Genomic DNA, 21,721 nt, shown 5'->3' on the forward strand with positions numbered 1-21,721 from the left:
TGCTCACCTTGGCATCAGGAAAATGGGATGCCCACTTCATCTTTGAAACAAAAAGAGGGGATGCAGGGGCGCACCTGCTCTCAAGCTGTGGTGTCTGTGAGTCCCTCTAGAGCCCTCCGGGACCTCTCTTCCACATCACAGAAGTGGGGTCAGAGCATGGCTGCATAGAAGAAAACAGAGTGAAAGCTGAAATGGAGAGAGGCTGGGCCAAGGCAGGATGACTTTAGTTTCTTTGATCTCCAGCGTTCATGGCATTAAATTAGATAGTTCATCATGAATTAACATTTTTACAAGGTGGGATTGTGCTTGAAAAACGAGTTGGCAGTAGCCCTGTGAAAGTTTATAGCTGTAAGCACAGATTCCTGCCGTCTGATACGTGATTCACGGCTGCCGCATTTTAAGTGCTAATGGAAACGAGATTGGCACTCTTAGCATGTAGTATAGAAAAGAGAAAAAGGAAAGGGTGTTGATAAAGTCCTTTTTCACAATAGAATTAAATGCAGAGGTGACAGTAGACTTCGCCAAAGATGCAGAAGCTCGATACAGCCAGCAGAAACAAGACCGGGAGCTGACTGTGGCTCAGATCATGAGCTCCTTATCCCCAAATTCAGACTGAAATTGAAGAAAGTAGGGGAAACCACTAGATCATTCAGGTATGACCTGAATCAAATCCCTTACGATTATACAGTGGAAGTGAGAAATAGATTCAGGGTATTAGATCTGATAGAGTGCCAGAAGAACTATGGACGGAGGTTCATGACATTGTACAGGAGGCAGGGATCAAGACCATCCCCAAGAAAAAGAAATGCAAAAAGGGGAAATGGCTGTCTGAGGAGGCCTTACAAATAGCTGTGAAGAGAAGAGAAGCTAAAGGCAAAGGAGAAAAGGAAAGATAAACCCATTTGAATACAGAGTTCCAGAGAATAGCAAGGAGAGATAAGAAAGCCTTCCTCAGTGATCAGTGCAAAGCAATAGAGGAAAACAATAGAATGGGAAGGACTAGAGATCACTTCAAGAAAATTAGAGATACCAAGGGAACATTTCATGCAAAGATGGGCTCAATAAAGGACAAAAATGGCATGGACCTAACAGAAGCAGAAGATACTAAGAAGAGGTGGCAAGAATACACAGAACTGTACAAAAAAGATCTTCATGACCTAGATAATCATGATGGTGTGATCACTCACCTAGAGCCAGACATCCTGGAATGTGAAGTCAAGTGAGCCTTAGGAAGCATCACCACAAACAAAGCTAGTGGAGGTGATAGAATTCAGCTGAGCTGTTTCAAATCCTAAAAGATGATGCTGTGAAAGTGCTGCACTCAATATGCCAACAAATTTGGAAAACTCAGCAGTGGCCACAGGACTGGAAAAGGTCAGTTTTCATTCCAATCCCAAAGGCAATGTCAAAGAATGTTCAAACTACTGCACAATTGCACTCATCTCACACGCTAGTAAAGTAATGCTCAAAATTCTCCAAGCCAGGTTTCAATAGTACATGAACCATGAACTTCCAGATGTTCAAGCTGGATTTAGAAAAGGCAGAGGAACCAGAGATCAAATTGCCAACATCTGCTGGATCATTGAAAAAGCAAGAGAGTTCCAGAAAAACATCTATTTCTGCTTTATTGACTACACCAAAGCCTTTGACTGTGTGGATCACAACAAACTGTGGAAAATTCTTGAAGTGATGAGAACACCCGACCACCTGACCTGCCTCCTGAGAAATCTGTATGCAGGTCAAGAAGCAACGGTTAGAACTGGACATGGAACAACAGACTGGTTCCAAATCGGGAAAGGAGTATGTCAAGGCTGTATATTGTCACCCTACTTATTTAACTTGTATGCAAAGTACATCATGAGAAACGCTGGGCTGGATGAAGCACAAGCTGAAATCAAGATTGCCGGGAGAAATATCAGGAACCTCAGATATGCAGATGACACCACCCTTATGGCAGAAAGTGAAGAAGAACTAAAGAGCCTCTTGATGAAAGTGAGAGAGGAGAGTGAAAAAGTTGGCTTAAAGCTCAACGTTCAGAAAACGCAGATCATGGCATCCAGTCCCATCACTTCATGGCAAATAGGTGGGGAAACAGTGGCAGACTTTATTTGGTTCCAAATATTGGTTTGGAATATTGGTTCCAAATATTTGATTCCAATTTATTGTTCCAAAATCACTGCAGATGGTGACTGCAGCCATGGAATTAAAAGACGCTTACTCCTTGGAAGGAAAGTTATGACCAACCTAGACAGCATATTGAAGAGCAGAGATGTTACTTTGTCAACAAAGGTCCGTCTAGTCAAGGCTATGGTTTTTCCAGTGGTCACGTATGGATGTGAGAGTTGGACTATAAAGAAAGCTGAGCACCGAAGAATTGATGCTTTTGAACTGTGGTGTTGGAGAAGACTCTTGAGAGTCCCTTGGACTGCAAGGAGATCCAACCAGTCCATCCTAAAGGAGATCAGTCCTGGGTGTTCTTTGGAAGGAGTGATGCTAAAGCTGAAACTCCAATACTCTAGCCACCGGATGCTAAGAGCTGACTCATTAGAAGAGACCCCGATGCTGGGAAAGATTGAGGGCAGCAGGAGAAGGGGACGACAGAGGATGAGATGGCTGGATGACATCACTGACTCAGTGGACGTGGGTTTGGGTGGACTCCAGGAGTTGGTGATGGACAGGGAGGCCTGGCGTGGTGTGGTGCATGGGGTCTGCAGGTCCCCAGACAGGGCATGTTCTCCGTCTTCTGGTAGGCTGTGTGCTGCCCTTCTGTGCCTGGCCTCTGTGGACGTTGAGCTGGGGAGGTGCTCCCTCAAGCTCCTCTCCCTGCTTCTTACTACCCTGCTGTTGCTGGCACCCTGGGCTGCTCCACCTACCCGAGTGGCCCCCCGGACCCCGTGCTCCTTGATTTCAGAGTGGGTCTGCTCGCCAGGGCTTTGTACAGGATCAGCTCCAAGTAAGCCTTCAGAGTGTTTCTTCAGTTAGCAGACTGTGAGATCCCCTGGAGGGGGGCATGGCAACCCATTCCAGTGTTCTTGCCTGAAGAATCCCATGGACAGAAGAGCCTGGCATGGGGTCACAAAGAGCCGGACACGACTGAAGCGACTTAGGACGCACGCTGTCACAGAGAACGGCGCCTACATGACAGCCTTGAATAAGCAAGGAGAAGAGACAGGTCTTGCGGCCGCAGTGGGCACCAGCACCCCTGGTATGGCAGTGAGTGCCCTGAGGTCGCCTTCTGGTCGGGCCCTCTAGGGCTGTGAGTCCGGGTTTTAACCGGCACTGAGGGGTTCAGAGTGGAGGAAGCCGCTTGATAAGAAACAAGGGACCAGATCTGCTGGTTTTGTTCCTGATGAGGAAGGAAAGAGAAAAGGAGAGAAGTCAGAAAGCTGATGTGAGACCAGGAAGTGGGTGAGATGACAGCCTCCCTAGGGGTGGAGGGTGGGATCCAGGGTGTTCCCGCTTCCAGTTCCCTGTCTGTTGCTGCCATGATTGCTGCCCTCTGCCTTCCCCGAAGTCTTCGCTCAAGTCTCTTGTGCTGAGGAAGGCTTTTTGCTTGTGTTTGGATTTTGCTTTTGTCTTCCGTTCCCTGGTGGCTCAGACGGTAAAGCATCTTCCCACAATGTGGGAGACCCGGATTCAGTCCCTGGGTCGGGAAGATCTTCTGGAGAAGGAAATGGCAACCCACTCCTGTATTCTTGCCTGGAAAATCCCATGGATGTAGGAGCCTGGTGGGCTGCAGTCCATGGGGTCTCAAAGAATCAGACACGACTGAGTGACTTCACTTTCACTTTTGTCTCTTATAAAACGCAGAGAAGGACCCAAACCGTGCTTGGTTGGTTGCAGTACAGAACCGTGATGACCCTCAGTGCCTTGGAGGGAGCTGAGGGTATCTTCTGAGGACCTCATGGAGCCCTGGGCTGGGGGCGTCTGACTTGCACAGGCTGAGGGTCTGCAGGACTCGAGCCCGTCAGTCTAGATTCTCTCGGGAGCTGGCTCCCTGCTGGTAACGGGGATCCGCCATATCAGCAAAAGAGCAGAAATGAACACAAAATGTGGCTAGCTAGTATTAGGATGGTGGGATTACAGTCGTCCCATCCCTGAGCCTTTTTCTGTCACAGGTCCTAATAAAAGAAAAGTTTTAAAAAGAGGAAGGTGCCCACGATGTCGTGATGTGATCTTGCTCACACTGGCACTTGGAAATTAGAGATTAGTGTTGATGTGTTTACTACTGAAGGTGCTGGAAAGGGGAAGCTGAAACTAATTATTGAGGAATAGGGAATTGGGCCAGTCTGAAACTCCTTTCTTTACCAAAAACAGGAACTTTTTCATTAACTTGTTAGTTTTTGTTTCTCTCTCTCTCTGTTTTAAATTGATGAGTTGATGTCTCAAGAAAAAAAAAAATCAGTTAAGTATCTGAAAATTGGCAAAGTTTTGTGTTGACTGTGTTTAAAAGTTGTAGAAGTTGATAGTATTCTGTAGATCATAGATTTATAATAAATTATAGCTTCATTATTTGTTTCATCTGCAATAGGCTAGAAGTTTCTCTGCTTACTTTTGCATTCACAAGTAAATCTCAACTAAACGTTGTTTTTTATAATTGTTCTCTTTTCTTCTGAAATGAGAAAAAGTTGGAAAACCGTTGATGGGGGCATGGTGTACTAGTGCTGTGTCTTGTATGTGTGGCTGTTGATTAAGTGCTGCTTGTTGGCGGCAGATAGGATTCAAGGTCGGGTCATCATGCTGCTGTGCTTTTCTTCATTCTTCAGTTTCGTGCATCTAGTTGTAGTTTTACTCACAGAAGATGATGTAAACCCTGGTGACATTTTCCCAGCTTACAGCGGGCAATACAAATCAACAAGTGCGTGGAATACCTGTGTGTCCTTAATTAGTGCATTTTTCTTTTTGGGTAAAGGTATCAAGTGAAGATTGGTTTGCTTGGGAGAGCATGGAATTAGGAAAAAAGGGGAATGGTGGTGTGTTCTAATAGCTAAAGACAGAAAAGCTGAAGAGCGCAGCACAGCCGTCCTGAGGATAGGGGAGTTCCTTCCTTGGGAATCTGGTGTTCCAAGCTGTTGAGTAGTTTCTTCACAGGAAAGTGCTAGAGACCACTGCCCGATCGGGCCCCGTTTTTTAGTTTTCATTTTGTCCAGTCTCTTTTTTCAGTCTCTTTGTTGTCCATTCTTTAAATATTTTAGTCCTTTTGATTGTCGTGTGCTGTGTTCACTTGTGCCCAACTGTTTTGCCACCCTATGGACTACAGCTTGCCAGGCTCTGCCCGTGGGATCTTCCCAGCAAGGATACTGGGGTGGCTTGCCGTTTCGTCCTCCAGGGGATCTTCTGACCCGGGGACTGAACCTGCCTCTCTCACATCTCCTGCGTTGCAGGTGGACTCTTTCCCTCTGAGCCAGTGGAGAAGCCTTCAGATGCTTTTCCCCGGCTGTCGAGCTCACTTCATTGTCCGTTGCTTGTTTTAGCTGATTTCTGAGGCGTTTGACTCTTGTTTCAGGGCACTGCTTCTCTGGCAGAGGCCATCTGCGCCCGTTAGAAAGGCTACACAGAATCCTTTTTCCAGCCACAGGGCCTGAACACGCCCTTGTCTTCACGTCTGTGCTTCAGTCCTTCTCTCTGGCGCTTTCTGACCAGCACCCCATTGCTTATCACTTTCTGAGGGATCTGCTCCTAAAACACCTCCCAGCCTTTCTCGTAGTCCCTTCGTCCATGGGCTTTCTCGTTCATCTGCCTTCCAAGCTGGAAAAAAGTTTCATAGGATTCTTTCCCATTTCCTCAATTCCTTCCCTTTAATCTCCATTTCTTGAAAACTATCTTGAAAACTATCCATTACTTTTCAGGATATTATTTTGTTTTCCCACCCCAACCTTTGTACCTTGACCTCCCTGTGTAGATTGGAGGCTCGATTTATTTTATTTATTCATACAACTTTCATTTATTCATACAGCGCGAACTCAGGATCACAGGGAAGAGATTCGCTGGGCTGGGTATTTGGGATGCGGGAGGTGCTGGGAAGTGTGGAACTTTCTAGAACTCTCAGGGAAGACTGCTGTCCCAGCCTCTATGTGTGTGCTTCAACCCAGAAGCTCTCTGACCCCCAGGCCCTGTTGTTTAGGGGTCTTCATGGACGTTTCTGTACAGGCATGCTGGATTGAATAATGGCCGTTGGTGATTAACTCACTGTCCAGCCCCACTCCCCTCCCCTGGGGTGGGAAGCGGGCAGAGGGGGTAGGTCGAGAGTCCCTGGTGTCTGGCACCACCCCCTCCCTCAGTAACTTACAAGAGACTCTTATCACTCTCAGGAGATTCCTAAGCTTTTAAGACTAAGACCAAATATATATATTTATCAGTGTATCACAGAGTGACCACCCTGATGATCAGTTTCCAACTGACATTGTCTTTCCTTGGATTCTACACATTGTTCGTTTTCTAGCCCTTTCTCTGGCCCTTTTTCTCCTTGTGTCTTAACTCTTGGCCATCATCAAGACTTGCTCTCTTTTTATGATCTCCTGAAGAGTTTTCTTCTTAAAACTTTAGCCCTTGTCCCCTTCTAAAAACCTTGGGCATTGTAGGGGAGGAAAGAAAAATACTTTTTTCTTCACTCTTCTGAATTCTCAACTTGGATTCCTGTAACAGAAGACAATTAACAACAGAAAAGTATATAAATTGATTTCATGTACGTTTTATGTTACTTGGTGGCCTTCACGAGGAAATAAAGACTTAGAGAAATGGTTAAACCTGAGCTTTTTAATAATAGGTTTGATGAAAACTGGAGCCTCATGGGGAAAGGGTGTGGGTCGTAAACTGGGGGAAACTTGGCAGATCCTGTTTGTTCCGATTCCTCTCTGTGTCCCTGACTTGAAAGGGAAAGATGCTCCTTTCCTCTGGGTGTAGGGGGAGGGTGCCCTCGCACAGGAGGGTCTGTGGCTGACTTCAGGGGAAGGTCAGAGAGTCCTTGCATGTGCTGTTTCTGATTCCTTCAGCTTAAAATACTCACTCTACCAAGGTACTGTGCTTTGGGGTAGCATGTCCTGAACCCCATCCACGTGCTGTCTGTGCAGAGCTGCGGTTCCTTGTCTAGAGCTCCCCACATGATAGCCCTTGGGATGGCATGCCGTAACTTCAAAATCAGTGTTGAAACTCCAAGCCTCCCTTTCCAGCTTTCCCTTTTAACTTCCCCTTTCAGCAAGATGCTGTCAGTAGCTACCATTCACCACAGTTTCTTGTACTTTAGATACGGGGTCACTGGGGGAAGATGGAGCAGAAGTTCAGTTAGTTTATCTCTGAAAGTTGGGAGCCCTTCCTGGTTGCTTTTGTAGTCTCAGCTCCCAAGTCAGGTGTTCAGCAGATGCTTCTTGAAGTGAGTATTTCAGTGATTCTTTACACACACACACACACACACACACACACACACACACAATTTTATTTACTTGTTTTTGACTGTGCTGGGTCTTCCTTGCTGTGGGCTTCTCTCTCGTTACGGTGCGTGAGCGTCTCGTTGCCGTGGTTTGTCTGGTTGTGGACCACGAGCACGAAGACCCAGGGGCTTCAGGAGCTGTGGCTCCCGGGCTTAGTTGCTCTGAGACGGGGACCCTCCCAGACCAGGAGTTGAACCTGTCTCCTGCACTGGCAGGTGGATTCTTTGCCACTGAGCCGCCAGGGAAGCCCTGTCTCAGGGAGTCTTGGCTCCATTGTTTCCCCTCCTTTCAGTTTCTGTCCGTGCGTGGACTAGATCCTCGTCAGCACTCATCTAGTCTGTTGCAGTGACCTCCCAGCTTTTCGCACTCGTCTCCCTTGCTCTGTCCACACGGCAGCATGCTACTGCTGGGGTAATTCTCCTGAAGCCGTAGCTGCTGTTACTTGTGGATTCAGTAGTTTTGATTCAATTAAAACTAGTCTGGTATTCTAGGTTTGGAATCAGCTCATTTCTTGTATCTATTTTATGTCATGCTTTTACTGTTTTTCCCACATGTTTCTTATAGCTAGTATTCTCTGGTAGGAAAATACTTATTCCTACTTATGCTTTTGTTCCAACCCTTCTGGTCCGAAATCTCCCAGCCATTCTCTCGTCTTGGCTAGTTTAAATCCTGTACTTGTTGGCTACAGACCTAACACTTGGTTCAGGTGTTAGGAAGCACTTGGTAAATGTTTCTTAAACAAGTGAATGAGGACCAGTAGTTCTCAATAAGGCTGTCTGGTAGCTTCACATGATGCTGATATTCCCTTTAATATCTACAGACTCTGTAGTCTTTTCTATTAAATTCCATTTTCACAGCTTATTGCAAATTTAGTAAGTAACTAATTCACTGAATAAATCTAGTGTATGAGTGCCTTAGTCGTATACCAAGAAACCTACTTGAAATGGCTTTAGAAGCATTATTCTCTTTATTTCTACTTTAATTGTAAAAGTGCTTTTAAATTAAGCCTTTCACTTTAGCATAAGTGAATCATTGGATCTAATAAAATGATTTCAGCACACGCTCTGTGCAATTACATGTGTGCAGCTTAGCAGAAACTATGGCAACAGAATAAAAAAATGTGTTGTTACTGATTCTTTTCCTCCGTGAGAGTGGGATGTTCCAAGTTAAATATCTCACAACCTAAAAAAAAAATTATAGATTATGTGCTTTACAAATTACATTTGATAATAGAATTGCCTAGAAAGTTAAGAAGCATTTATCAATCATTTGTGGCTAAAATCCTAGGAAAAAATGCCAAAGATTAATGATAATTATCTTTGAGTGGTGGGACTGTGGGAGATTTTCAGGGTCTCTTTAGGCCTATTTCTACTGTTTGTTTTCTTAAACTTTGAACGTGGATTATTTTATAGTAAAAAACAAAAATGCTTTTTGAATTTGGGAGAAAAGACAATGATCTTTTTAGTCTAAATTTATTATTTTAAAAGTCACGTCAGTCATATCTTCCCACAATGCACGTATCTGCATTAATATTATAGGAGAAGCTGGAGGAATCCACTTACAGTGTAAAGAATCAAGTATTTTATAGTCATTGTATAATATAAGATTTTTCCTTTAAGAAGTGTTCATCAGACTTTTCTAAAGAGAGTTTTTGTATTAATTGAAATTTATTAGAGTTGCAGCAAATATATTTTTGAAAAATCCATTCACTTCTTGTAAAGGGTTTAGTTAATAGGATTAAAAGTGATTTCCTAACCAATAAGAATAAGTTATAGGAGAATACATTATAGGAGAATAACACTAATCAAGAAGGGAAGGATTTTCTCTTCTCTGAGTCATGCAGGACCTTTCATTGTGGTGCAGATTCCTTAGTTGTGGCATAAGGCAGGTGGGCTCTTAGTCCCCCACTGGGACTGAGACTGTGTCCCCTGCATTTATAAGGCAGATTCTTAACCCCTGGGCAACCAAGGAAGTCCCAGGAAGGGATTTTCAGTGGGAGAGTTCCGGATATTTTAATAAGAAAAAAAATTAGTTAAAATTGCTTTGTGAAACATTAAAATTATTCACACCTGTCCTTTCTAAATGATTAATATTGTATTAATGTAAAAAATCTTCAAATTCTTTTGATGAGCTACCTAAACTGGTTAATAATAGAGATAGGCCTAAAGTAGACCTTGAAAAGTTCAGAAATGTTTATTGTTTTAGTTGATGTTTGTTAATATTTAATAACTCATATGATGTGGGCATCAAAATGGACTGCAAGGAGATCAAACCAGTCCATCCTAAAGGAAACCAGTCCTGAGTATTCATTGGAAGGACTGATGCTGAAGCTGAAACCCCAATACTTTGGCCACCTGATGGGAAGAACTGACTCATTGGAAAAGACCCTGATGCTGGGAAAGATTGAAGGCAGGAGGAGAAGGGTACGACAGATAAGATGAGGATGAGATGTTTGGATGGCATCACTGACTCGATGGACATGAGTTTGAGCAGGCTCCAGGAGTTGGTGATGGAGAGGAGGCCTAGCGTGCTGGGGTTCATGGGGTCGCAAAGAGTCAGACACAACTGAGAGACTGAACTGAGCTGAATAAGCAATGATATGATCATACTGTGTACCAACTAAGTAGCTCTAGACTACATTTTTAAAGTTTGTTGATATTGTTTGTTATTTTATGTATTTGTGAAGAGTTTCCATAGGCATTGTTTCTGTGGGAAGTTAATTCTTTTATATAGGATTTAGGAGCTGAGGATGAGATGTTGGTGCAATTAAGCTGTTATAGCTGGAAATCCGGAAATGCCCAAAGTCTGCTCAGTCACATTACTCTTACCCCTCAAGAGTCAGGAGGGAACTGTCTGCAAGGAACGTAGCTGGTGGGGCCCAGTACCACATTGTCTGTAAAAGCTGAGCGAGTTTCCGACGGGCCAGTGCAGAGCTCTTCTTAAAAGCGGCGTCGGTGCATGTAGTTTACCAGAGTGAGAACTCCTGCCTCCCTCCCACACCCGTCTAGTCATAACCTTGGGACCAGCACACTGAGCTGTGAGCCCGCAGGTTTAGAAAGAGCACACAGTGAGTGAACACCAGCTCCCAAGGGAACCTCCACATCCACTTAGTAACCATTGTATACAGTGGAAGGAGGCATGCAAGAGAATGGCCTTCTCAAGAGATCAGGCCAGGCCAGAAGTTTGAGGCAAAAAAGAAAAAGAACAGGCCTTGGGTGGAGACTGTTCTTAACACAGAGACTCCGCTTGCTACTGACTGTCCCCAGTCAGAGTTTTGGACTCTTGAATAATGAGTAGCTTCTTTTTATCTTCGGGAAGAGCTAGACGGAGAGTCGGGCAGAAGCTTGCCTGGCACAGGTAAAGGAGCTTCCGCAGCCACCATCTCCTTTCGTACATGAGGAAAGGCAACCGGACATTCTGTCTCTCTCAGGCACGGGTCTGTTTCTGGGGCTCTGGTCCCAGACATCCAGGCGGCTGCAGGTCACCTGACGTGTCACTTTGGACTTTGCCGAGGCAGGTAGATGACTCAGAAATACAGGTTCCTTTAAGGGGCTGCTGTTTATTGTGCCTCTAGGATGAAGTAAAATGTGTCAATATTTAAATCTTGTTCTAATGAATGTTAGTAGCATTGCTGGGAAGGTTGAGCTCTTGCTCTTAGGTTAACAATTAAGAGAAATGTAGTTTATTTTTAGACTTTCATGTTCAAAGACTTCTGATTACAATGAAAAATAATACCAGAGAAACGAGAACCATTTACACTCTTAGACTCACGTGCTTGAATATCTGTTTCTCATTGCTTGGGTTCTGTATAGCATCATATTTTTGTTTGCTTTTATCTGTTTTGTCATTAACACAGTGAAAAAAATCTTTTTAATTAACAGTATTCCCCAAAGCCTAAACGTGTTAAGAGCCTCCTGTAGATTTGCTTTCATACGTGTGCTCACTTACCGTGTCTAACAGATACGATGTAAAAGAAAGAATCATATGGATATTAAGTTCATGATCCCTGAGATGGGCCTATATTGTATCACCTTTAAGATTTTATTTGCTCTTTGAAGTTAATTTCCAAGGGTAGTAGTTGAAGTGAAAAGCAGAAACTGCTATTTTATTTGAGTGTTGACTTAGGAAGACCATTACTTCTTGTAATGTCAGAGACCACCTTCTAGAGAATTACTTTGCAGAAAGTAACTGTGAACACTGGACTTACTAGAAGAAGCAGTGTTTAAGGCACTTGAGAGTGGACAGAAGCAGGCCGTCAGGCACACAGTGGGAGGGGCGGGGAGGGCAGCAGCGCCTTTTCACTACGTTTAGCTTCAGGCTGAGCATAGGTCATATTCTTTGGACTCTGATGAAGAAACAATGGTCTCTCTGGTCAGAGAAACTGGGGAGCTAAAGTCAGAGAAACCTTGGCCACTGAAGATAGTGGAGGAATCCCTAAAAGAGAGGATCCTCAGAGGAGGGAGAGTCCTCAAATTTTGTGTACAAAAATTTGTGCATTTACTTCTGAACCAAGCATGAATACAACAGTCTCAGAACAGCTTGACTTAAAAAATAGATCTGCAGTGGCCTGGAGCTGCCTTCTAAGAAACCGATTTGTAATTCAAGTCAGGCCAGGCAAAACCAAGATATTTGCCGGCTAAAACAAAAGAAACTCTTGCTGGGGAAAAATAACAAGCTTAGAGTTTTCACAAGTTAGCATTTAAGGTTAATGTTGAGAGTATAATAAAAAATTATCCTACATAGGAGGGATCAAGGAAATGGAACATATCCCAAGAGGAAATAAAAACAACTGAATCCCAGCCTGAGATGCACGAGATATTGGCAGTAGCAGACAAGAATTTTAAAGCAGCTCTTAAAATATCCTCAATGAAATAAAGCAACATGTTCTCTGTGAGTGAAAAAATAAAAAATCTTATCTGATAAATAGAAACAATGAAAAAGAACCACATGGAATTTCTAGAAATGAAATGTTTGAAATGTAAAAATCTGTTGGATGGATTTAACAGTTGAATAGAGATATTGGAAGGAAATGAAAGTGGACTTGAAGATAGAACAATGGGAACTAATGTGAAGAACAGAGAAAGCGTTAGAAAAAAATGAATAGAGTCTCAGGGACCTCTTAGTATCAAACAATCAAACATATGTGCAGTTGGAATATTAAGAAAGTGAGGAGAGAGGAATGGGATAAAAAAACATTTGAAAAAATTAAGGCAGAAACTTCTCAAATTGGATGAAAAACAGGAACTCAGAGATCTAAGATACTTGGTAGATTCCAGGCCAGATGAGCCCAAAGAAGGCCATAGCATGTCTGCAAGCAGCCTAAATGTCTATCAGCAGCAAAGTGGAGAAAGAAGATTTCGTGCATATTTATAATGGAGTATTACGCAGTCATAAAAAAGAATGAAATAATGCCACTTGCAGCAACATGATGGATCTAGAGATTTTTTTAGGCAGAGAAGTACAAATATTATATGATATCACTTGTATGTGAAATCTAAGAAAATGGTACAAATAAAGTTACTTATAAAAGAGAAACAGTTACAGGTGTAGAAAAAAATCTTATGGTTACTAGGGGCAAGAGGGGGAGGGATAAATTGGGAGATTGGGATTGACATACACAGACTACTATATATAAAATAGATAACTAATAAGGACCTGTTGTATAGCACAGGGAACTCTATTCAGTACTCCATAATGACCATTATGGGAAAAGAATCTTAGAAAAGAGTTGAGTTCAGTTCAGTTGCTCAGTCATGTCCGACTCTTTGTGACCCCATAGACTGCAGGACGCCAGGCTTCCCTGTCCATCACCAACTCCCGGACCTTGGTCAATCTCATGTCCATCGCGTTGGTGATGCCATCCAACCATCTCATCCTCTGTCATCCCCTTCTTCTCCCACCTTCAATCTCTCCCAGCATCAGGGTCTTTTCCAGTGAGTCAGTTCTTCGCATCAGGTGGACAAAGTATTGGAGCTTCAGCGTCAGTCCTTCTAATGAATATTCAGGACTAATTTCCTGTAGCATGGACTGGTTTGATCTTCTTGCAGTCCAAGGGACTCTCATGAGTCTTCTCCAACACCACAGTTCAAAAGCATCAGTTCTTCGGCTCTCAGCTTTCTTTACAGTCGGGCTCTCACATCCATACATGACTACTGGAAAAACCATAGCTTTGACTAGATGGACCTTTATTGGCAAAGTAATGTTTCTGCTTTTGAATATGCTGTCTAGGTTGGTCCTAGCTTTTCTTCCAAGGAGCAAGCATCTTTTAATTTCATGGCTGCGGTCACCATCTGCAGTGATTTTGGAGCACAAAAAAATAAAGTCTCTCACTGTTTCCATTGTTTCCCCATCTGTTTGCCAAGAAGTGATGGGACCGGATGCCATGATGTTAGTTTTTATGTTGCGATTTAAGCCAACTTTTTCACTCTCTTCTTTCACTTTCATCAGGAGGCTCTTTAGTTCTTCTTTGCTTTCTGTCATAAGGGTGGCGTCATCTGTATATCTGAGGTTATTGATATTTCTCCCAGCAGTCTTGATTCCGGCTTGTGCTTCTTCCAGCCCAGCTGGAAGTTTCTCATGATGTACTCTGCATATAAGTTACATAAGCAGGGTGACAATATACAGCCTTGATGTACTCCTTTCGCAATTTGGAACCAGTCCGTTGTTCCATGTCCACTTCTAACTGTTGTTTCTTGACCTGCATACAGATTTCTCAGGAGGTAGAAAAGAGTAGATGTATGTATTTGTGTATCTGATTCACTTTTGGGTACAGCAGGAAGTAGCACAGCATTGCAAATCAACTATATTCCAATAAAAATTAAAATAACATAAAAAAGGACACATCATGGCAAAACTGTTGAAAGCCAAAGATAAAAAGCAGTGTTGAAAGCAGTAAGAGAAAAGTCACATTGTTTCAGACAGAGAAGCAATAATCCATGTAAAGACTGACTTTTACTTTATAAACCAGAAGAGCAGAAGGACATGTTTGAAGTGCTGGAAGCAAAGGGAAAAAAGCCTGCAATGCAGTATTCCCTAACAAAGGAAAATATCCATCAAGAATGAAGATGATTCTGGTGGTGATGATGGCACAACCTTGTGAACACACTAAAAACCACTGAATTATATTCTTTAAAAGGATGAATTTATGATATGTTAATTATGTCTCAATAAAAATTTAAATCAAGGTAAAAGAATGTCTCTTCAGATAAAGTAAAACTCAGAAAATTCATCACTGGCCCTATAAGAAATGTCAAAGGATGTTCTTCAAGGCTGAAGAAACGTGGTACCAGATAGAATTTTGAATCCTTGAAAAAGAAACATCATCAGAAACTATAAGTATCTGGAGAAGTACAGAAGTTATTCTTTATTTCTTGTTTTTCTCTTGTTATTCTTTATTTCTTTATAAATTATATAAGCAAAACTCATAGCATTGTGAAGTTTATAACATACATGGAAGATATTATAAATCCCATATAATATGTAATGGCTATACCAGGAAGGATGTTGAAAAGTTTTTGTATTTCATGTGAAATGGCACTGTTTTCAATTGTCAGAGAAATGTGAAGAGTTAGAGATATATATTGTACTCCTTAGAGCAATAACTACACAAATAATGCAGAGAAGTAAAGCTAAAATGTGAGTGTGAACACTGAAATTCTAAAAAACATTCAAATAATTTTTTTCAAAAGTCAGGAAAATAGAAAAATGGAACCATACACCAGAAGTGGCAAGTTAAAAATTAATAATAAAGTGATGGACCCAAACCCAACCACACCAATACGTGTATTAGATTGTTAGTGGGTTAGACCCAAACCCAGCCACACCAATACGTGTATTAGATTGTTAGTGTGATAGACCCAAACCCAGCCACACCAACACGTGTATTAGATTGTTAGTGTGATAGACCCAAACCCAGCCACACCAACACGTGTATTAGATTGTTAGTGTGATAGACCCAAACCCAGCCACACCAATACGTGTATTAGATTGTTGGTGTGATGGACCCAAAGCCAACCACACCAACACGTGTATTAGATTGTTAGTGGGTTAAACTGTTACCCAGTAGTTTAGATGAAAATAAGTGTTATAGATTAAACACTTTAGTTAAAATCCTAGCAGGCTTTTTGGGGTAGAAATTGAAAACCTAATTCTAAAATTTATAAGAAAATACAGGACAATCTTGAACATTGTCTAGATTGGAGGATTTGTATTGCCTGGTTCAAGTCTTATGGTGACCGAGGCAGCGAGCTACTAGCACAAGACTGCACATAGAGCATCAGGACAGAACAGAGTCCTGAGATAAATCCACACTTAAAGGGCAAATTGATTTTTGACAAGTGAACCAACATAAATCAACAGTAAAAAAAAAAGTTTGTTTTTTTTTAAATGGTACCAGAACAACTAGATATCTGTATGAGAAAAAACGAATCTTGAACTTTACCTCACATTAGACAAAAAAGTTAACTCAAATTGGATCATAGACTTAAATGTAAGAGCTAAAACTGTTAAATTTCCAGAAGAACATTTTAAAGAACATTTTTGTGACATTGAGTAGGCAGAGATGTTTTAGAATCCAGAAAGCATAGACTATAAAAGAAAAAATTTACGACTTCATCAAAATTTTTAAAATTCACTCTTAAAAAGACACAGTTAAATAAAAAGCCAAACTATAGAATGGAGAACTCCTTTGGAAAATGTGTGTCTGGCAAAGCACTTTTACTTAAAATATGTAAAGAGCTCTTACAACTCAACAGTTAGACAAACAGTGCTACAGAACCGGGCAAAAGATTTGGACACAAACACAAAAAATGTAAATGACCAGCATATCCGTGAAAAGATAGTCAACGTGTCATGAAGAAAATGCAAATTAAAAGCATGTTGAGAATGTGGAAAATTTGAAAAAAATCACTGTTAACAGCAACAACAAAAACCCTCTCGAAACTAATAAGCAGTTGCAGTTTTATTACAGTTTTAGGACGCAGGATTAATATACAACAGTCATCTGCTTCCTACCAGCAATAAACATGTCGGATTTGAAATTTAAAACAATACCATTTAAATTTGCACACACACACCCCAAAATGAAACACTTAGGTATAAATCTAACAAAACATGTATGAGATCTATGTGAGGAAAACTACAAAACTCTGTTGAAGGATACCAAAGAAGAACTAAATAAATGGAGAGATAGTCTATGTTCATGGATAGTAAGACTCAATATTGTTGAGATATCAGTTCTTCCCAACTTGGTCTACAGATTCAGTGCTGCTGCTAAGCTGCTAAGTCACTTCAGTCATGTCCGACTCTGTGCGACCCCATAGATGGCAGCCCACCAGGCTCTGCCGTCCCTGGGATTCGCCAGGCAAGAACACTGGAGTGGGTTGCCATTTCCTTCTCTAGTGCATGAAAGTGAAAAGTGAAAGTGAAGTCGCTCAGTCGTGTCTGACTCTTCACGACCCCATGGACTGCAGCCTACCAGGCTCCTCCCTCCATGGGATTTTCCAGGCAAGAGTACTGGCTGCTAAGCTGCTAAGTCACTTCAGTCATGTCCGACTCTGTGCAACCCCATAGATGGCAGCCCACCAGGCTCTGCCGTCCCTGGGATTCGCCAGGCAAGAACACTGGAGTGGGTTGCCATTTCCTTCTCTAGTGCATGAAAGTGAAAAGTGAAAGTGAAGTCGCTCAGTCGTGTCTGACTCTTCATGACCTCATGGACTGCAGCCTACCAGGCTCCTCCCTCCATGGGATTTTCCGGGCAAGAGTACTGGAGTGGGGTGCCATTGCCTTCTCCAGAGTACTGGGGTGGGGTGCTATTGCCTTCTCCATTCAGATTCAGTGCAGTTGCTATCAAAATCCAAGTATACATTATTTTGTGTAGATCAACAAACTGATTCTAAAGTTTCCATGGTTAGGCAAAAGACCCGGAATAGCCAACACAACATTAAAAGAGAAGGACAGTCAAGAGACTGACAGGCACACTGCTTTAAGACTTACTGTCAAGCTTACAGTAAGCAAGACAGTGTGTTATTGAGGATGGAATAAGCAGATGCAGCAATGGAACAGGCTGGAGAGCCCAGAAATAGACCTCTATAGATACAGGCAAGTGATCTTTGACAGTGGAGTAAAGACAGTACGGTGGGGCAGTGATAGTCCTGGCAACAGATGATGCTGGAACAGCTGGACATCCAGATGTAAAAATTGAATCTGGTGAGATACCTTACATCCTTCACAAAAATTAACTCAAAGTGTATTATAGACCTAAATGTAAAACATAAAACTTTTTAGTCCTAGAAAATAACAGAGAGACAGCCTAGATGGCCTTGGGTGTGGTAATGGCTTTTAAGGTGCAACTCCAAAGGCATGATCTGTGAGAGCAAGAATTGACAAGCTGGACTTTATTAAAATTTTTAAAATTCAAAAATTCTGCTCTGCAAAAGACAGTGTCAAGAGATTGAGAAGACAAGTCACATACTGGAGGAAAATATATAGAAAAGATACTATCTGATAAGTTACTTATCTGAAATATACAGAAACCTCTCACAACTCAACAGTAAGAAAATAAACAACCTGATTTTTAACAATGGGCCAGTAACGTTGACAGACATCTCACTGATAAGAATACACCCATGGCAAATAAGCGTATGAAAAGTTATATGTCATCATGTGTCATCAAGGAAATGCCAATTAAAACAACAGTGAGATAGCCATTGCACAATCACAATGACCAAATTTAGAACACCAGGAACACCAAATGTTGGTGAAGATGTAAAGCAACAAGAACTCTCATTTGCTGTTGGTGTACATGCAGGGCTGATACAGCAGCTTCGGAAAACGGTTTGGTAATTACTTTTAATACGAAATATACTTCTTCCCCGTGGGCGTGTCGTCTCCTGCTGAGGGTGGTGTTTCTTGGGTGACCGTGGCATTGCTGATGGAGCTGCTTGTTCTTTTCTAGTTTCACGTTGGCTCATTTTAACAGACGGAAGTACCTACGTTTGTTATAAGGCATATGCCACCTATGTTAGCTTCATGGTCTGAAGTGTTTAGCTATAAACAGATTCTTTAGTAAAACAAGTCTTTTGGCACTAAAGTGTTCTGAAGTGTATACCTTGGTGTTCAAAAGAAACACTCATTAAAGCAGCTTTTCATCTTCTGCGATCTACTCTTTAAACCCTTCATCCCCTGTAGTTACTGACTGCATGTGCCAGGCCTCTGGAAATGAAGTGTGTTAAACTGAACCACCTTCATGGGAGTCCCTGTCCATACATCAAAGTGAAAGTGTTAGTCACTCAGTCGTGTCTGACTCTTTGTGACCCCGTGGGGTGTAGTCTGCCAGGCTCCTCTGCCCATGGGATTCTCCAGGCAAGAATATTGGGCTGGGTTGCCATTCTCTTCTCCAGGGGATCTTCCCGACCCAGGGATTGAATCCAGGTCTCCGGCACTGCAGGCAGATTCTTTACCATCTCAACCACCAGTGTTGTCTGTACTTAGGGCTTGTTTTTCAAAGAACAGTGTTTAGAGTAGCAGAATGATAAGCGTGTCCAGGCATGTTGTAAAGCCCTTGAAAAAGTAACTCAGAGCAAGTATTGTGAAAGGAAATGTGATGCTCAAGTCACATTCTGCTTTAAAAGTTGTAACAAATTCAGATTTAAAAAAAAAGAAAACTTGAAGGTAGGCTTACAGCATGACCCAGCAGTTGTGCTCCTTGATATGTTTACCCACAGGAGTTGAAGTCTGGTGTCTACACAGAAACCTGCACGGAGGATGTTTGGGGCAGTGACTGCTCTGAATGACATACACACTACACGGTGGATGCCTTTGTCCAAAGCCACAGAATGAACGTACACCAAGAATGAGCCCTAGTGTTGCTGTGAACGCTGGGTAAAAACCCTGTGGCAGTTGCATCTGCTTGGCCCCCCGTGGAGGTTAAGACAGGACAGAGTAAAGCGTTTTGATGAGCTTCATCTCCGGTCGTTACAGTGAATCCTTGACCTGGGTGAGCTCCCCTGGGCCACGGGGACTCTTCTCTAAAGCAGGTACTACCTCTAAGCTTGTTCACTGGAATCTGAGCATTCATAATTAAGGAAAGGCCAGGAAAGATAAATTCCCAGAGAAGCTTAAGGTGGATAAAGTGTTATTATAAGCCTAGGGCTAAATGCTTTTCAAGCCCAGCATTGTTGGGTTTTTCTAGGTCCTGGGGCTTGAAGTGTGAGGGAGGGAAGATCCTCTCCCAAGTTCTACCTTAGCTCACCAGGCACATAAAGAGTAAACTTGTCAGCAAACTAAGGCCAAGAGAGGAGATTCTGAAGAGAACACACCTTGAAGCAAGCAGAGCTGACCTCCGCCTCGTGGGGAAGCTTTACCACAGTGACCACTCCTCCCCAGGTACAGAGGCATCTGTGCTGTTCGTTCATCTTGAGCTCTGTCAGTTCCTTTTCCCCCAGGATTGGAGATTGGCGAAGCCTTGAGCCCTCTTTGCAGGCAAAGTGTCAGGAACCAAAGAATAGAGACAGTAGATTACGCGTGAAAACAGGCCTTCACAGCTTATCTGAACCATCTCTGTGAGAGATCAGGGTTTCCTGGATGGTATGCTTTGTAGAACCAAGTGTAATTAATCTATGACCTCTTCTGTTTTCCTATGAGAAAAATTCTGTGGTTAGTGAAAAAAAGGCTGAAGTGACTGTGTATCAGAAGATAGTTCCTTATCGCCCTTAGTCCAGCTGCAAATATAGATATGGGAGAAATAGTATATGTTTTGCAGGAACGGGGACCCCTTCCAGGGCCCGAAACTAGGCTCTTGTCTAACACTTGAAAATGAATTGTCTGAGGAGACACATGTGCTGACCGTGCAAGAAATTTTACTGGGAAAGGGGCGCCCAGGCAAAGAGCAGCAGGGTGAGGGGACCCAGGAGGACCGCTCTGCCACATGGCTTGCAGGTTTTATGGTGATGGGGTTAGTTTCCGGGCGGTCTTTAGCCAGTCATTCTGACTCAGAGTCCTTCCTGGTGGTGCACGCCTTGTTCAGCCAAGATGGAGGCCAGGGAGAAGGATTCTGGGAGGTGGTCGGACACGTGGTGTCTCCTTTTGACCTTTCCCTAACGCTTCCAGTTGGAGGTGGCTTATTAGTTCCGTGTTCTTTACCAGGACCTCCTGTTGTAAAACAACTCATGCAGATGGTTACTTTGGTGCCTGGGCACGTTGGGGGTTTTAGTTGATGTGCTTCACCTAACATATGGACAGTGCTTTTGGAAAGCTGGGCCATTACACTTCTCCTTGTAAATAAAAGATGATGCCTAATAGAATCAGGAGTAGTAACTTTTAACATGTGACTCTTTAATAATGTCTTCAACTTCAAAATTTTTTTAGTAAAATAACAGAACTTAACAAGAAGGCAATGGCACCCCACACCAGCACTCTTGCTTGGAAAATCCCATGGACGGAGGAGCCTGGTGGGCTGCAGTCCATGGGGTCGAGAAGAGTCAGACATGACTGAGCGACTTCACTTTCACTTTTCACTTTCATGCATTGGAGAAGGAAATGGCAACCCACTCCAGTGTTCTTGCCTGGAGAATCCCAGGGACTGGGGATCCTGGTGGGCTGCCGTCTATGGGGTCGCACAGAGTCGGTCACGATTGAAGTGACTTAGCAGCAGCAGCAACATTCAGTTACAGCAATAAATAACAGAACTTTTATTGTTCATTTAGAGCCAACTCATTATTTCAGAAGTGATGGTTTCCTGTGAGCTTGCTTTTTCTACAGTCTGTGTGACATACTACAGGAGGGTATGCTATTTTTTTGTATTGATTTTAAGATACTACCTGTATTTTGGGTATTCATTTTAGATTTATACTGAAGCCAGTGCGAACTTGAGGCATGGACCATGTACACTGATTTGTTCTCACTATGAAAGTATGCGTTAATAGTCAAACTCTTAGGAACCGAAAATGGGATGGCGGTTTCTGGAAGTTTGGAAGAGAGGGAGAAGAGTCATTGTTCAATGAAATTTGTTTTGCACAGGGGAAAAATTCTAGAGCTCTGTTGTCAACCGTGTACCTAGAGGTAACACAGTAGTACTGTGTTGTATGCTTAAAAATGGTTAAGATGGTAAACTTTGTTCTGTGGTTAATTGTGACCACAATTTAAAATTTTTTTTTTAAGTTAATGCATTTTGTTAACCTTTGGAAAGATGCTGAAATTGCTTTTCCTTCTGAAACTTTTAATTCTAGTTAAAAGTTCTTAGTCTAATTAAAAAAAAAATTATAGTCCCCAAAGTGAAAGTTGTTCAGTCATGTCCA

General features: G+C 42.5%; 1 protein-coding gene across 10 annotated transcripts in view; it reads left to right on the forward strand.

Moving 5' to 3' along the window:
* RPS6KA5 (ribosomal protein S6 kinase A5) overlaps positions 1–21,721 on the forward strand; it is a 200,612-nt gene that overhangs the window by 42,265 nt on the left and 136,626 nt on the right. Inside the window, exon 1 of one of the 10 annotated variants that reach the window (XM_086319116.1) lies at positions 21,136–21,208. The exons of the other annotated variants lie outside the window; for them this stretch is intronic. The gene's annotated coding sequence lies outside the window, so the exon portion shown is untranslated. Of the gene's footprint in view, positions 1–21,135; positions 21,209–21,721 lie in introns of those variants that run through there. 10 annotated transcript variants of the gene reach the window in all.

This window comes from Bos grunniens, chromosome 10 (assembly GCF_055505025.1).
Source record: "Bos grunniens cultivar Pamir isolate PY7600 chromosome 10, Bosgru_T2T1.0, whole genome shotgun sequence".
In the NCBI taxonomy this organism is placed as follows: domain Eukaryota; kingdom Metazoa; phylum Chordata; class Mammalia; order Artiodactyla; family Bovidae; genus Bos; species Bos grunniens.